Source organism: Macrobrachium rosenbergii, chromosome 7 (assembly GCF_040412425.1).
Source record: "Macrobrachium rosenbergii isolate ZJJX-2024 chromosome 7, ASM4041242v1, whole genome shotgun sequence".
Classification (NCBI taxonomy): Eukaryota; Metazoa; Arthropoda; class Malacostraca; order Decapoda; family Palaemonidae; genus Macrobrachium; species Macrobrachium rosenbergii.
In genome coordinates, this window is record NC_089747.1 from 15767501 (window position 1) to 15785000 (window position 17500).

Consider the following 17500-nt stretch of genomic DNA (forward strand, 5'->3'; position numbering starts at 1 on the left):
TGTCGCGAAGGGCCAGAGAGAGAGAGAACGAGAGCACTTCGTTATTGGAGGTAATGGTATGCACTTCCTCCGAGGGGCCCCTTCCACCTCCTCCTCCTCCTCCAGCACAGAGACGCCCTTCGATTTCCTCTCTCTCTCTCTCTCTCTCTCTCTCTCTCTCTCTCTCTCTCTCTCTCTCTCTCTCTCTCTCTCTCTCTCTCAGGGATTTATAGTTCTTTACTCTGTACACGGAATGAGATGAATGCCAGGTATAGTTTTGATGACAAGAAAGACTAGGCCTTTGGAAATATTTTGGAAAGCTATTCGCCTTTTGATAACAACGTTATTGTATGATATACATATATATATATATATATATATATATATATATATATATATATATAATATATATATATATATATATATATATATATATATATATATATATATATATATATATATATATATATATATATATATATACACACACATACATACACAATATACATATTGTTTTTGTGAGTGGTTTACATTTGATTACTTTGTCACGTAACAGATTCTTTTGATTATTGTTATTATGATTATTATTATTATTGTTGTTGTTGTTGTTGTTTCAGTTGTTTTTTTGTTGTTGCTGCAGTGATCCATAACTTTTCGACCTCTTTCTCGCCACAGAATGAATGAATGAGGCCCTCGAAGATAATGTCGCTTAAAGTAATCTGAAGAGTGTTCATCCTCTCTCTCTCTCTCTCTCTCTCTCTCTCTCTCTCTCTCTCTCTCTCTCTCTCTCTCTCAGCACATCCGAGGTCACCCCAAACATTGAATGATATGGAGTGGAGTGCATATGATTGTGTAAGTGATATGGGCAGCTGGAAGAGAGAGAGAGAGAGAGAGAGAGAGAGAGAGAGAGAGAGAGAGAGAGAGAGAGAGAGAAACTGTCCAAAAGTTCATGATTACACTACCTCATGAAAGACAGGTTTGGCACGAGTGGGACTTGGGAACATTTAAGAGAAGATAGAATTCCTTAATCAAGCGGGTCAGTCCATTCATGATTGGACTTACTTATAAAAGATGATAAATTAAAAAGAAATTTTGTAGCTTATTTTTATATCTTTCAACATTGAAAATATTTTCTGTTTTTTATTCTTATGTAATTTTATGTAGAGAACATTAATATTTTCAATTCGTGTTGCTTAAACTTTTGTGTACAAAATTACTGATTTATTAGAGGTTTTGACAAGTAATTGTTCCTGTGTTTTCATTGGCGACATAAATACTGTATATTGGAAGGCAAACGATTGAGTATTTAAACAATTACATTTCAGATCCGCGAAAACGTTGTTGTGAAGCTTCTGCTGTCATCATTCGTCGTGATAAATAATTTTGTACCTGACATACCGGTTCCAAGTAGAATGTAACCTGTAATCGCGTCAAGAAAATACTGTAAAAGTTTGTATTACCTTCGTGATTTTTGAGGTTGGAAATTAGTGAGAAAGCCTGTTGAGTATATGAAGTAAATGGAAAAAGGCAGGTAAAATGAAAGAATGAACGTTGTCTGGTAAAATAAATTGAGATCAGTCGATGGAAATGAAATGCAGAAAAAACGAGGAAGAATCGAGTAGGAAATAAGCTGTATCAGTTTCTGAAATATAGAGCGGTCACTGGCATGCGCTCAAGGAAGCAAAATGAGAAAAATAGATCTCAGAATAAAGCTGTGAAATTTGAAAAATTTACAATTGCTAGCCGAAGAAAAAGTGCGAAGCATGACAAATTCCCAAATTAAAGATAAAGTTGTCTAATTTTCCAACCGAATTAAAAGACTAAGTTGAAAGTTTGGGAATTCACTAAAGAATAAGTGAAATTTGACGCAGTGTGAAATTAGACAAATACTCACTTAAAATTCAAAGCAAAACTAGGAAGTGAGACATGTAATAAATTCCTAAGTGGCAGTCGAAGAACAGGAGTGAAATATGTTATTCCAAATTCAAAGTTACAGAGAAAATATGCATTTTTAACATTTCTATTAAAAACCAAAGAAAGTAAGCAACTTGATGAGTTCCCAAGAAATTAAAGAAAAGGTGTGAAATGTTAAAAAATCTCAGTTAGGCACAGTTCTTAATATCTGAATAAAATTCCAAGGAAAGGGATGGAATTAGACAGATTCTCTGAAGTCTGAGGAGTTTTGGAGTTTTGACAAAATCCCACGCAAAAGACACGTGTGAACTTCGACAAATCTGATAGAAGCAAATGGCAAGTTATGAAATTTTACTAATTCCAGATTAGAAATCAGAAGAAAAGCAAGAAATTTGAAAGATTCCAGTTAAAATGAAAGGTATTAAATTTGGCATATTCCTATTAGAAAAAGAAGAATGTAAGATTTGATAAATAGTAAATTGGAACATAAAGTGAAATTTGACAATTTTCGAATAAACAGAAGAAAAGAAAGAGGTTAATCAAATCCCGTCATATAAATCAAAGAAAAACTCTTAAACTGATAAATTCCCTAATAAAAACTGAAGAGGAAATGTGAAATTTGAGAAAATCCTAAATACAAGTCGAAGAAATAGTGTGAAATATGATAAACTTCCAGACAGAAGTGAAAGAAAAGATTTGTAATTCAATTGAATGTCAATCACAAGCCAAAGAATAGCCGTAAAGTTATGCAGATTCGTCAGGTTAAGATCAGAGAGTTCACGAAATCTTCCGTAAAGGGCCGGGAACATGGTCGTGCGGATCCGGCTTACCCACCGATTTGAATTAGCCAGACTGGACAGACATCGGGCCCCGTGGCGCAATGGTAGCGCGTCTGACTCCAGATCAGAAGGCTGGGTGTTCGAGTCACTCCGGGGTCAGTGGAAAACATTTTCCGTTTGTTTAATGACCTTGCAATTGCAGTGCAAAGGTATGCTCGTTGAATCCGTTCTTTGATGTTGTTGGGTTGCTGAAGTTGTATGGCCGGTGTTTAATTTGCAAGTTTGTAAGATGTCAGATAGTTTTTAGGAGACTGGATGATCGCTGCAGAGCGAGGTGCGAAGAGTTGCCGGAATGCATTCCATTGAAGTGTAAACGTAAAATGCAGCTGCATCCATATACGTCAGTGTTAGATGTATTTTTATGACGAAATAATAGCTGATGCATTTATAATATATTGATAGTAAATGATGAAATACCAACGCAAAGTTTACTTGCACGGCGTGAACACGTCACTCTCGGGATCTTGAAAAATCAATCGGTGCAAGATTTATCTCCAGTGTGAGCGACTTGGAATTAAGAAAACGGAGATTTTGTAAAGAAAACGAAGCCGTAAAAGAAAACGTTGCTCCCCGTCAGATGAAAAGTTGTTTCAATGCAGGTGATTAAACCTTTAAGATGATGGGGGAGGAATAAGGAATTGGATTAACCGGTATAAATATAATAAAAAAAGAAGCGTCTATAACAAAAAACTCGAACTATAATAATAATAATAATAATAATAATAATAATAATAATAATAATAATAATAATAATAATAATAATAATAATAACTTTATTTCCAATTGACACTGCTTATTCTACAATGCATACATATATACATAGTTAAAATGAAAGATCAGTAGTTCAAATGAATTCATAGTAAGGAATACTAATCTAACAGACATTTTTTCAACTTATTCTTAAAAGAATGTAGAGTGGCAGCATCCTTGATATCTTGTGGTAGTTTATTCCACAGGAAGGGCCTCTAGCCGGGAACTCCTTGAGCCGATATCTGTTGTCGTTCTTTTACAACAAGATCACTACCCTGACGCGTTACAAACTCCTGTTACTGAGTTAACCATACTAACTGATACAGCCATTCCGGTAAAATACCTCTTAAAACTTTAAAAACAGAAACATAAATTTCGTATACATATTGATCTTTAACCTTTAACCATTCCAGCTTTTTCAGAACAGGGGAAACATCTTTTCCTCTCTCTCTCTCCCTGTTTCCTTCTCTATCTATCTCTTTCTCTCTCTTTACGTAGAGACAGAGAAAGAGGAGAAGAGGCACAGAACAGGAAGGGAGGTCCCACCCCTCCCTCTCTGTTCTTCGCGTCCTCTCTCTCTCTCTCTCTCTCTCTCTCTCTCTCTCTCTCTCTCTCTCTCTCTCTCTCTCTCTCTTATTGTTTCCTTCTCTATCTATCTCTTTCTCTCTCTTTATGTAGAGATAGAGAAAGAGGAGAAGAGATACAGAACAGGGATGGAGGTCCCACCCCTCCCTCTCTGTTCTTCGGAAATTAATACATATAAAAGAAAAAATATCTTAGTGACGATAAAAAAGTAGTTATTGAAAAAAAGTCTTAAAAGATAGAATGAAATAAAATATAAAATACGGAAACAGTTTAAGTGAAAGAAAGCGAATATCGGGCGATTACACGAGACGACATAATGACGATGCACCTCTTGGAATCTACGATAATTGGCCTGGATAATTTGTGATGATTACCTTTGGTAATTCTTCAGATTAATCGAGTTAATTTTATGTCACTAAGCAGATCCCTCATCGTGGCACTTTGGCACTCTCATCAAGAGGGCCACGTGCAATCTGCGAAGGTGTAAAGTTACGGAAGTGACTCAAACGCATTTGCCGGCAGCTTTTAGCGTTCAGCAACCGTAATTTTATTTCACCTGCTCAATTTTCTCCCTATTGGTACATATTCACGCCCCTTCTTTTAGTGTGCTCATGTAGATTTGAAGTTAGAAATTCTTACGACAAAGGTCTAGCACATTTTCCCCAATATCGGATTGCAATCAGAAAACTAAGACTTTTTAATAGCAAATAGTGGAAACCCATTTTTTCTTATCTTATTTTTGGTTGCTTTTGCCTTTAACTCTTCAAAACTAAATTTTGCATCAAGTAACCGAACACATATTTTTCCGTATTTATTGCTGAGGTGATTTCACTCAAGCACTAATATGCACAGCTTATTTAGTTTTACCATTAACTTGAGTTTTACCACCAACTTTGAATACTTAACACAAGTGACTCACACTTTGCTAACAGTAGTAATTGCTTGGTAAAACTGCTAACAGTAGTGACTGTTTGGTGCAGTGCTTGGTGGTAAAATTGTAAAAGGGTTTCAGTAAACGCACTTGCATAACACCACCTGTACGCTATAGCAGTATACGCATTCCTCGCTCATAGTGCTAAATAATAGCGTGTAAGGTGATCAGTGTAGAGAATCTAAAGGCAATTAATAAGAAACATGTGGCATTTGATAGACTTGCAATATATGTTGTTACTGAGTAAAGACAGAGCTACAGCAATCGATTCCAGAGTTAGTTTAAAACCCACATCACACACACTGGAGATCTCTCTCTCTCTCTCTCTCTCTCTCTCTCTCTCTCTCTCTCTCTCTCTCTCTCTCTCTCTCTCTCTCCAGAATTCGTTGTTTTTTTTACACAGCTTTATCTCCGTCATGAAAACATTATGTGGTAAATAAGAGCTATAAGGATCAAATCTGATTAAGTGAGTGAGAATTCATCTTGCGAAAGTGGGAAATATGAATTTGAGTGACCGAGTGCTATATAATAAACAAACAAAAACAAAAAAATCCCAAAAATAGATGTTTTATAGCATTATGTAAGAATCACTGAGTAATAATATCCATGATACCGCAGAGATACCTTTTTCTCTGCACTATCCCAATGAATTTTTTTCCCACCATTACTGACAACACACACCTGCCTTATCGTAACATCCTGGTTGGTAATCAGCCCTGAAATAGACTATGCGATCACCTCATCAATCGCGTGTCCTTGCTGCTACGAGATCTGTGATCTGGTTCGATCAAGCAATTGAGAGGACGGAAGTTGACTTTCGTCATTTCTCTTTTCACCTCTGCCAACGAAAATGGTTAGAGGTTCATGTTTTTATCTCGAGTTATCTGTCGAACGTCCAAATTCAGGTGATGAAAGAGTTTTTTTTTCTTTTTTAAACTGCAGGGTCGGTAATGCTGCTTTCTTAAAAAAATTTCAGGGTATAGCATTAAAAAGGAAAATCTTAAGTTACACAAAGATATTGGAAATTTAGAAAAATCAACCACTTTTCTTATGGAGGGGGTCATCTAATTGTGGAATTTTTGTGTTGTAACGTATCTTTACTCTGTTTACCTGCATTTAGCCAAATGACATTAGAATCATGTAGTTAATGACCTTTGAAATTATGACGCGAGAAAATTCTCGTTGATTAATTCAATAGTTACGTAGTTTGGTGAGATCTGCAAGTTATTGTTGCGTTTTTATGGAATTTGCACGACAGTCAGATAACTGATAATGGATGAGATGATTAAGAATACCATAAAAAGCTTAAGTTCGAATCTCCCCACAGGGGGTAATGCCATCAGTGCACCTCACGTGGTGCACTGTAGGCATTACTCAAGGATCTTTGCAGCGTTCCTTCGGCCCCTAGCTGCAAACTTTTTCATTCCTTTTACTATACCTCCTTTCATATTATCTTTCTTCCATTTGATTATCCACCTTCTCTAACAGTTCTTTCTTCTTAGTGCACCTGCAAGGTTTTCCTCCTGCTACACCTTTCAAACCTTCTTACTGTCAATTTCTCTTTGAGCGCTGAATGACCTCATAGATCCCAGCGCTTGGCCTTTGGCCTACAGTCTATATTCTATTCTATTCTGTTCTTAAGTTCGAATCTAAGTCAAAGGTTGTGCGTTTATGTAAATACTTTTCGAAGTATATGAAATTCAATATTAATTTTATAAGTATATGAGGTTTAATACTTGAAAGTGTAAGAAAAAGCTTGTTCAGAATTGCTGACAAACTTTCTTACTTATATAGCCATGTGTTCCTCACTTAATACTGAACTCTTATGATGTAAACGGATTGATATTGATTCGATGTATAGAACCTGAATTCAACAGGAATGTCTACAACTGAGTCGTAATCGATTCACTGTCCTTTTTGATATCTGCATTGAATTTATTTCACCCATGTAACAACCATGTACTTAACCCGGTCGTGGTATGTACACTGATCACATATAATTCATTTTGGTGCAATTTATTTCCAGGTCTTAGTGAATTCCTTATCACTTGGCTGTTTGTGGCTTAATATTTGAAATTATAACCAAAATTCCATTTATGACATTTACATAAATATATATCCTGTATATATATACATACATTATATATATATGTATATATAGAATGTATGTATATATATCTATATCTATATATATTACATATATACACATACATGTATACATACATACATACATACATACATACATACATACTCCTCTCCACATCAGCCGATGAGTTAGTTAATTCTCGTCAGGTAATGAATTACTGTATTTATCAATTTTTACGGGTAAAATTACATATAGCAACAACCCCCTGTAATGTCTTTCATATTTGACTAAGTGAATTTTTCATTCAGTATTTTTAGGGGCATTCTGATACATTTTTTCTCATGCAGATACATGAGAAGAAGGGATTGAGTAAGAATTGTGTCTTGGGAGTAGGAGTAGGGAAGGCTGTCATTTGTAATCATGATTCATGTTTTTGTGTGTGTGTGTTTTTTTTTGCCAGCAATTTGTCAGCGTCTGGGTGATCAGATGAAGATAATAGCTGGGTTGTAATAGGTTAATGACAACCCTTGTTTGTTAAGGGCGTATTGTTTCCTGACTTTGAAACGAGACAGAGAGAGAGAGAGAGAGAGAGAGAGAGAGAGAGAGAGAGAGAGAGAGAGAGAGAGAGATCGCATAACTTACGTTTCTATTTCAGCTGTCAGAATTAAACTCCGTGATGAAATGGCTGATTACATATGCAAACAGTTATTATGTTACTGCTTTAACACAGCACGTGGCATCTCTCTCTCTCTCTCTCTCTCTCTCTCTCTCTCTCTCTCTCTCTCTCTCTCTTCCTCTTCATACTTGCATATTCCAGCTGTGGTTGTCCCAGGCGCCACTTACCTGTGGAAAGAAAGAAAAAACTATTTTAAAACAAGGTATTTGCAGATTATAAAAATATACATGTAAGCAAAATTTATTCACATTTTAGATATTAAAAAACTGGGTATTTGTCCTCTCTTAGAAATGAGTCAGAATTTCTCTTCAATTTGTCAGAACTGTTTCGTATGTAATCACGATCTAAACGACTATGTATTGAACTCATTTCTTATTTAAAAAGTCTCATGTGTTAAACTCACTTGCTACTCATAAAGTCATGGAGAGTGTGACCTTTTTACTATACTGAAAAGGTATAGCAGTGAGACTAAATATTATATATACTAAATATATATATATATATATATATATATATATATATATATATATATATATATATATATATATATTTATATATTTTTATAATATATATACTGTATATATATTAGTGTATATAAATATATATATATAATATTTATATATTATGTATATGATTAATATATATATAATTATATATGTATAATTTTTTTAACCACTTACAGCAGTACTTTACCCACCCGTTGTATTTGCTGTGGGTTTCGTGTACTTTGTGCGGATCATGTCTGATGTAATCTCAAACGCCCTCTACGTTCATGGCCAGAGAAAACGTCTTGAATATCGTACTATTTTTGAATTGTCAACATCGCAAAGATTTCCACATTTTTCTGTGTAGGTAAATTAGCGAATGACATGAGCAATAGTTCCCGAACGCTCGAAGAAGCTTCCTACTTATTACGGTCAAAGAATTTGAGGGAAATGAACGAGTGTGAACTACCACCGTGTGACAAGGAGGCGACTCGTTTAGGAAACCATTTTCGGATGAAGGATTCAGTCCAGAGTTTTACAGTGCACCCAGTGCAGAGCTATAGGTTTTACCAATTGGTTCTTAGCCACGTAAAATAAGTCTAATCCTTCGGGCCAGCCCTAGGAGAGCTGTTAATCAGCTCAGTGGTCTGGTAAAACTAAGGTATACTTATTTAATCCATCTGACCAAAATATGCTGATACAAAATTATCACTAACCCATCATCTACATAAAAAAAGTAGAAAATGCGCCGCAATCGAGTTTTCTGTACAGCGTATAATGCTATATGGTGGCCTGTTGTCACCTGTAGCGGTGCCAGACGCACGATCTTGGCTAATTTGAAGGTTAAATAAAACAAAAACTTCCTGAGGCTAGAAGGCTGCAATTTGGTATGGTTGATGATTGGAGGGTGGATGATCAGCATACCAATTTGCAACCCTCTAACCTCAGTAGTTTACCAGATCCGAGGGCGGACAGACAAAGCCGTCTCAGTAGTTTTCTTTCACAGAAAACTAAAAATGTAGAAGGCCAACTGTTGATGATGTCAGAGTTAAAGAAACGATTTAGAGAAGACGGCATTTTTCATTATGATTGTCTTGCAGTTTTTGTCAGTGACTTGCGGTCTAATGTGTCAGTTCCTGCGAAGTGGAAGGTCAGATCGGGCCTTATTAATGCGGCGAAAAGGTCAGATCGGGCCTTATTAATGCGGCGAAGGTCTATACAGTAAACTACAGACTTTTTGCAAAATTTTCCTTTTAATTTGCGAAATTTATTTTGTTCAGGAATCTCTCTCTCTCTCTCTCTCTCTCTCTCTCTCTCTCTCTCTCTCTCTCTCTCTCTCTCTCTCTGTCACACGCGAATGTACACACCTTTCTAAAAGAGGATCGCTTATGCTTTAAATAGCGTGCTGTAGAATTGCTCTGATATTCGGCTGCATAACATTTTACTTTATTCACACATGTGCTGATATACTTAGAAGCCATAGTATGGCTGTGTTGTTGGGCACACACAAGTAAAGGGGGAGAGAGAGAGAGAGAGAGAGAGAGAGAGAGAGAGAGAGAGAGAGAGAGAGAGAGAGAATATTACTGGTCTCTTAACCTCCATTAACGTCTGCCTTGTATCGTGCGCAAAGCTTCAATTGCAATGCAAATGAGGAGGAAGACGCGATGCAATATTTGTTGCATGTGGCCTTAACGATGGTTTGTCGTCCCCTCGAGAGGCCATTAAAGATACACTTGGTAGCGGCAGGGAGGGGAGGGGAAGAGGAGGAGGTCTTCCTTCTCTAGAAACAGCTCAATGATGTTTTTCTCCAAGGTAGAACTTGATAAAAGTTCAGTTTATTATGAATTGGGCCTTGATCGTGTTGATGCTGGATTTATTTGTTTTTGTATGAGATGGGGAAGCGTTCTCTCTCTCTCTCTCTCTCTCTCTCTCTCTCTCTCTCAGTAGATATTTATATATCGGTATGTACATTATATATACACACACACATTACATATATATATATATATATATATATATATATATATATATATATATATATATATATATATATATATATATATATATATATATATGCAAAATCTCGTTTTCTATGATGTTCATATATGGTCTGTACAATTAATTGGACTGAAACAGTCTCCCTGAGGATGTCGCGCACTGATGGACTGTGGAAGTAACCGTCTCCTTGAGGATGTCGTGCACTGATGGACTGTGGAAGGAACAGTCTCCCTGAGGATGTCGTACACTGATGGACTGTGGAAGGAACAGTCTCCCTGAGGATGTCATGCACTGATGGACTGTGGAAGGAACAGTCTCCCCGAGGATGTTGTGCAGTTGGAACTTGAGAAATTCAAGCGAAGATGCACTGCATTGCTACCCAAATACAATTATCTTTGCATATTAATAATTTACATTTGTATCCTTTTATTAATTTGTTAATTTTTTTCGGTAAGTCAGATCTCCTCTTTCTGTATTTTCCCTTTACCTCCTCTTACTTCTTCCCAATGAACACCATACTCTTTGGAAGCTTGCATTTCAAGTCAGTGTCCCCTGTGGCGTTGTTCCATATGAGTAGGGTTCATCTTCATCAGAGTAATAATAATAATAATAATAATAATAATAATAATAATAATAATAATAGTAATAATAAGACTTAATTTTAGGTATCTGAAGTGGACCTATTTCTCTGGTCAGCAGGACAGTCCGTCTTGTTTGCGTACAGCTCTTATATTGTGAAGTGTTGCAACAAAATCAGGTGTTTAGGCGATTTCTAAGACACTTAAGTTAGGTCTTTTAATAAACTGGAACATCGTTTGTTTGTAAATAATTTCCCATGCTCGCAGTTTCCTGTGAGACTTCAAATCATAGAGAAAATTACTGGTGTCATTTTTGTGTCAAATAATGAACTGCCTGATCTCTCTCTCTCTCTCTCTCTCTCTCTCTCTCTCTCTGAGATACAAATAAAGAGAACTTAAATGTTGTAAAAGAGAATCTCTTTGGGGCACGTCTTATTTGATTCAGACCTGCGCCATACTTTGTCTCCTTCATTTCTCCCTTTTGTATGAGCCGAGGATCAAGATAAACATCACCCCAGGTGAGGTTTCTTGTTTATTTCAGTAACGAGAGATCTAAATCACACCCGCCGCCCGCCCGTCCGTCCGCCCAAGCATTTGGCATCATCTAGAAAGTGCCGAGATCTAAACTGGGTTGCTACAAAACAAACTCCTGACGCCGCATAAGCCATAGCGAAAGCGGACGTGCGCTCTCTGCGCACGCGCACTAAAGCCAAATTGCAGGAGGCTGGAGTTTCGTGTACACCTGCCTGGGAGGATGCCAGAGCAGTTTTCTGAAAGTCTGACGTTCGAATTATGAGGTTTGTTTTTCATCTAATCTGAAAAACATAAATACGGGAGACTCGTTTCGTTCCGTCTGTGGTATGACATGGGCAAATTGACACCCTAATTATGAGTTTTTTTTTTTTTTTTTTTTTTTTTTTTCCTGAAAAACAGATAAATGCGGTAAACTCGTGTCTATGGTATGACATGGGCAAATTGACGCCCGAGTTATGATTTTTTTTTTTTTATCTGAAAAACATAAATACGGGAGTCTCGTTTCGTTCCGTCCTTGTCATGACATGGGCAAATTGACGCCCGAATTTTATTAATTTTTTTTTTCTGAAAAACACAAATGCGGGAGACTCGTTTCGTTCCGTCTATGATACGACATGGGCAAATTGACGCCCGAATTATGATTTTTTTTATCAGAAAACCATAAATACGGGAGACTTGTTTCAATCCGTCCATGTTATGACATGGGGAAATTGACGCCCGAATTATGATTTTTTTTTTATCTGAAAAACATAAATACGGGAGTCTCGTTTCGTTCCGTCTATGGCATGACATAGGGAAATTGACGCCGGATTATGATTTTTTTGTTTTTTTAAATCTGAAAAACAAATATACGGGAGTCTCGTTTCGTTCCGTCTGTGGTATGAGATGGGCAGATTGACGCCCGAATTTTTATTATTTTTTGTTTTTTAAATCTGAAAAACATAAATACGGGAGTCTCGTTTCGTTCCGTCCATGACATGTCATGGGGAAATTGACGCCCGAATTATGAGGCTTTTCTTTTTTTCATTGAAAAAAATAAATAAGGGAGACTCGTTTCGTTCTGTCTACGGTATGTCACGGGGAAATGAGGTTCCGTGATTTATTAGAAGTAGACGAGTCTACTTGGCGGATGATGCAGAAGAGAGGACGCAAATGAGCAAGAGTGAGACGGACCGTGCCTCTCAGCTAAGCTGAAATTAATGCAGATGAGTATGTTAACCTTACGCCTGAGGCTTCCTCCAGCAGCTGCACTAGAGTCCGACTTGTAAGTAGAGACCTACACACACATGTATGTTTGTGTGTGTATATATATGTGTGTGTGTGTATTATATATATATATATATATTATATATATATGTATATATATATATGTATATATATATATATATATATATATATATATATATATATATATATATATGTGTGTGTGTGTGTGTGTGTGTGTGTGTGTGTGTACAGGAAATTGAAAATTCTTTATGTTGGTTGAATCAAACAGGTACTGGGATAAACCGTAGTACTTTATGGAATAAACAGCTCTATGGCTGAGGTTAAGACAAAAGCTTAGGTTAATTTACGCTTTCACCTCTGGGTAACTTCGTGCACCAAAAAAAATTATTTTAAGTACATTGCTGTGGCAGAAGAGCTTTTATGATATTATGTGTAATATTATGCTATGTAATTCTAGTTTGGAAAGCAAAAAAATAAAAACATAAATAAAAACTCATCTGATATGCTGGTTGTTTTTAGACCTACGAGCAAGCCTTATCCTCCTGTAGTTTGTACAGATGCAACACATTTAGAACTTACTTGCAAAAAAAAAAAAAAAATGCCCTCAGTGTGCATATTAGATTTGGTGAGAGACAAACATGTTCTTGGAACAGGTTACGGAAGGCGATTTTGTCAGCACCTTTCCCCGTAGGGGGTTAGTGCCTTCAGTGCACCTCATGCGGTGCACTGTAGGCATTACTTAAGGTTCTTTGCAGCGTGCCTTCGGCCCCTAACTGCAACCCCTGTCGTTCCTTTTACTGTACTTCCTTTCATATTCTCTTCTTTCGTCTTACTTTCCATCCTGTCTTAACACTGATTCATGGTGCAACTCCGAGACTTTCCTCCTGTTACACCTTTCAAACCTTTTACTGTCAATTTCCGTTTTAGCGCTGAATGACCTCATAGGTCCCATTGCTTGGCTTTTAGCCTAAATGCTATATGCAGTTCAGTTCATTGTTAGTGCTTGTCTTGGATAAATGCAAAGCAAGTTTGGAAAATAGTCTTTCTTATGCTCTAGTGGACCTTTTTCTCTAAAACTTCTCTGTTCGGGTTAGGGAAAGACTACATTATTGGGGTTTTTCACTGGCCGAAATTCATTTCTACATAAATTGTTATTTTCCGACGTGGAAATCCCTTGGTGGCCAGTGGACCAAAGAGGTTTGTAATGTATCATTCTTTTTAATGTATCACAGCTCTAAGGAAAAATTTTCTAAAATATGTGCAATTTTTTTTTTGTAAACTTCTTCTACTCTACAAGAGGAAAAGGCTCTGATTGATATATTGGTTTTTCTTCTGCAACCCACCTGTTAGAGAGTGGATGGAAACTCTTTTATACATTTTATTTCCGGAAATAAATCAGTGTCGCAGAGGAGAACGAAAAATTTGTAATATACAGTATATATATATATATATATATATATATATATATATATATATATATATATATATATATATATATATTACTAAAAGGACCTCATTCAAACTGGATGGTGTCTAATGGAGTTTTTATTCACAAAAGCAACAACTTTCTTGGACAAACAGTCCACATTATCAAGTATCCGTACCTACTTGATAATGTGGACTGTTTGTCCAAGAAAAAGCTTGTAACTTTTTGAATAAAAACTCCATTAGACACCATCCAGTTTGAATGAGGTCCTTTTAGTAATTCTACTAATGCACAGAACAATTGTGTATGTGATAAAGTTAATATATATATATATATATATATATATATATATATATATATATATATATATATATATATATATATATATATCAAATCCGACTTTTCATCTGCAGGAAAGGGTATGTGTGCAATGCACTTGCTGCCTTTCCTCTAGATTCAGTTATTCCCTAAACTGCTGCAATGATGAATGCCTTGTTTTTATGTTCCTGTTGTCTTTCCGTGGATTCTCTAGTTCTCGGGTAACGACTTAGACGAGCTTCGGCGCTGTCGAGGTTTCTGCACAGCTGCTACACCGTACAATCAAGGCCACCGAAAATAGATCTATCTTTCGGTGATGTCGGTATAATGCTGCATGAGCCGCGACCCACGAAACTTTAACCACGGCCCGGTGGTGGCCTATCCTATACCGTTGCCAGAAGCACGTTATGGCTAACTTTAACCTTAAATAAAATAAAAAACTATTGAGGCTAGAGGGCTGCAATTCGGTATATTTGATGATTGGCGGGTGGATGATCAACGTACCAATTTGCAGCCCTCTAGCCTCAGTAATTTTTAGGACTTGAAGGCGGACAGAATAAAGTGCGGACGGACAGACAAAGCCAACACAATAGTTTTCTTTTACAGAAAACAAAAAATCGTCTTTCCTTTCAAGACTGTTTCCTTTTTTTGTGTCCGATTCATATTTTTATTTCTTTTATCACTAGATAAATCGTATTTTAGGATTTCTATTTTTCTACCAGAAATATTTATTTTATAATTTGAATTTAATATTGTCAGAAGAAATGTTATCATTTTTCTGTTTGGATAAAAAAAAATTCCATTTATTGTTAAACGTGGGTAAAACGAGTGAGTTTTGGTCAATAATCTCGACCAAGATTGCAAAAACCCAGTATAACCGTGGTACATAAGGAAGTGATTTCCTGTAGTCAAATGTTATTACAATATTGTACTGGGATTTATTATTATTATTATTATTATTATTATTATTATTATTATTATTATTATTATTATTATTAGTTTTTAATTTTCTGGAATAAAAATTTTAATGAGTTAAACTCATTATATAGAAGTTTAAGAGAAGTTCACACAATTTGAGTTATTGATCGTCCAAACTTATACAGTATATACGTTGCAAACACACACACACACAAACACGTAAATATAATATAATATAATATAATATAATATAATATAATATAATATAATATAATATAATATAATATAATATAATATAAGAGTATTCGTACCTCATAATTTTTCCAGTCATTGATTCCTAGTTCTGTGTTAACAATTGGTTTGAGCTCGGGAGGAAATAGGATATTGCAGAAACCACTGCGGCAAGTTCATCTGGTATGGTTGTGATCAAATAAATTAATACTCTTTTTGGCGTTTCGAGATCGTGCATTGTTGCCCTTGGTATTTTTGTGAATGAGATATTGTTCCCGTTGGACATTTATTTTTGCCACTGGCATGTTATTCTTAAGCCGTCAGACATAGTTCCTGCCGTTATTTCTGCTGTCATGGCTGCGTTCCGTGTCGTTGCCCCCCACAGCGTTGGCGACGGACATTTCTGTTCCGGCAACTTTTCTCCTGTTTATTATTAATGCTATCGTTTTACCGCTCGAGGTGAGTGCCCTCCCTTGAACAGTCATCATTAATTTTCCCATTTCTCTCCCGTTTATGTATTCTTCATGTGGTTCCCCCTCGTGAATCATTGTTTATTAAGGCTCCCCCGAAATACATCGCCATCACCTGCTTCGGCTCCGCGAATGTGATATAAGCGTGACAACTGTGTCGACGTCGGTTTTGCGGGAAAAGAATGGCGGGTGAATTGTTGCAGTGTTGCCTTTGTTTTGACGGAATTGAGGCTGTTTACGAAGGGAAGGATCTGCGAGAAATGGCGCGATTGTTGTTTTGCCTTTGGACCGGAGACAGGTATGGAGGAGTGATGTGTAAAATAAAGGGAGAGTTTGGGTAGATTCAGTGTAAATTAGGCATTGGCTTAGGTAAATATAATAAGACTTGAATTTGAAATACTGGATGCAGTGTGCTTTGATACCGGAGACAGGTACAGAGAAGTATGAAAATCAGGGAAAGGGTCTGTACGTGTTTTTGATGGAACAATTGCGTTAAAAATTGGGCAGAACATAGATATATAAAGAGAAGGTACATAAAGAGAGAGTTGTGAGAAATTGGGGTTCCGTTTGCAACAGGGACAGGCGTAAGTTTTATGTAAGTTAATAGAGTTTCGGGTCGATTTAAAAGGATATTTTCGAGAAAGTCAGGGCGTTGTTTAGATAAAAACAATAGATTTTCTTTGAAAAAAAAAAAAGGGGGTTTCCTTTTGCTTCAGAGGGGGTATGAAAATGCATGGGTGTAATAAGAGGAGTTCTGGGTAGATTTTAAGGAATATTTATTAGACAGAAAGTTGCTAAAAGAAATGCGAATAGATATTTCGTGAGCACTGGATTATGTCTTTTGTTCTAATACAGGTACAAAGAAACTTGCTGAAGGAAATGCAAATAGACTTTTTATACTAATAGGATTATGTCTTTGGGTCTAATACAGGTCCAAAGACGCATGAATAAGCGAGGAAGGTTTGGGTAGATTGGAAAAGGTTGTTTTGGTAAAAATTAGGTATAGGTAAATATTTCGGGCACATTATTTCTGTAGCAAGTTGATTTTATGTCAGTAAATTCAGATTAATTATAAGTAGTGCGCAATTCCTGAAAACCTGTAGAAGGAATTTTGTTGCCTATATATATATATATATATATATATATATATATATATATATATATATATATATATATATATATATATACAGTAAATAAAAAAAAAGTTCAGGAAAAATTGTTGAATGATGTATTTACACAGGAATGAAACAACCCAAATACTTGGTAAACAATTATCTGTGATGTAGTGATCCATATAGACTTGTTACCTCAGTCATCCTCTTGTTACCGTGGTGTTAACATCTGCTTCAGAAAAGTAACTTCTTGAACCCATGGAAAATAAAAATTTTGAGATGAGAGCTAACATCAAGTTCCTGACCAAGCTTGATTGGAAACCAGGAAAAATTATTGAAGCTTTGCAACAAGTTTATGGAGATTCTTCTCCATCTAAATCAGTTGTTTATGATTGGATAAAGCGATTTAAGGATGGTCGGGAGGACCTCAAAGACAACCCAAG

At 36.1% G+C, this 17500-nt stretch overlaps 2 protein-coding genes and 1 non-coding gene across 10 annotated transcripts in view; 2 read left to right on the top strand and 1 right to left on the bottom strand.

The window, feature by feature from the left end:
- The window catches only part of LOC136840169 (protein amalgam-like), a 186054-nt gene that overhangs the window by 60738 nt on the left and 107816 nt on the right, over positions 1-17500 (bottom strand). The window lies entirely within an intron of this gene.
- Positions 1-17500, top strand: part of LOC136840170 (afadin- and alpha-actinin-binding protein B-like) — a 422145-nt gene that overhangs the window by 40661 nt on the left and 363984 nt on the right. The gene's annotated exons all lie outside the window — the stretch shown is intronic.
- Positions 2760-2831, top strand: TRNAW-CCA (transfer RNA tryptophan (anticodon CCA)). Its single transcript has one exon. It is a non-coding gene; the product is annotated as a tRNA-Trp (tRNA).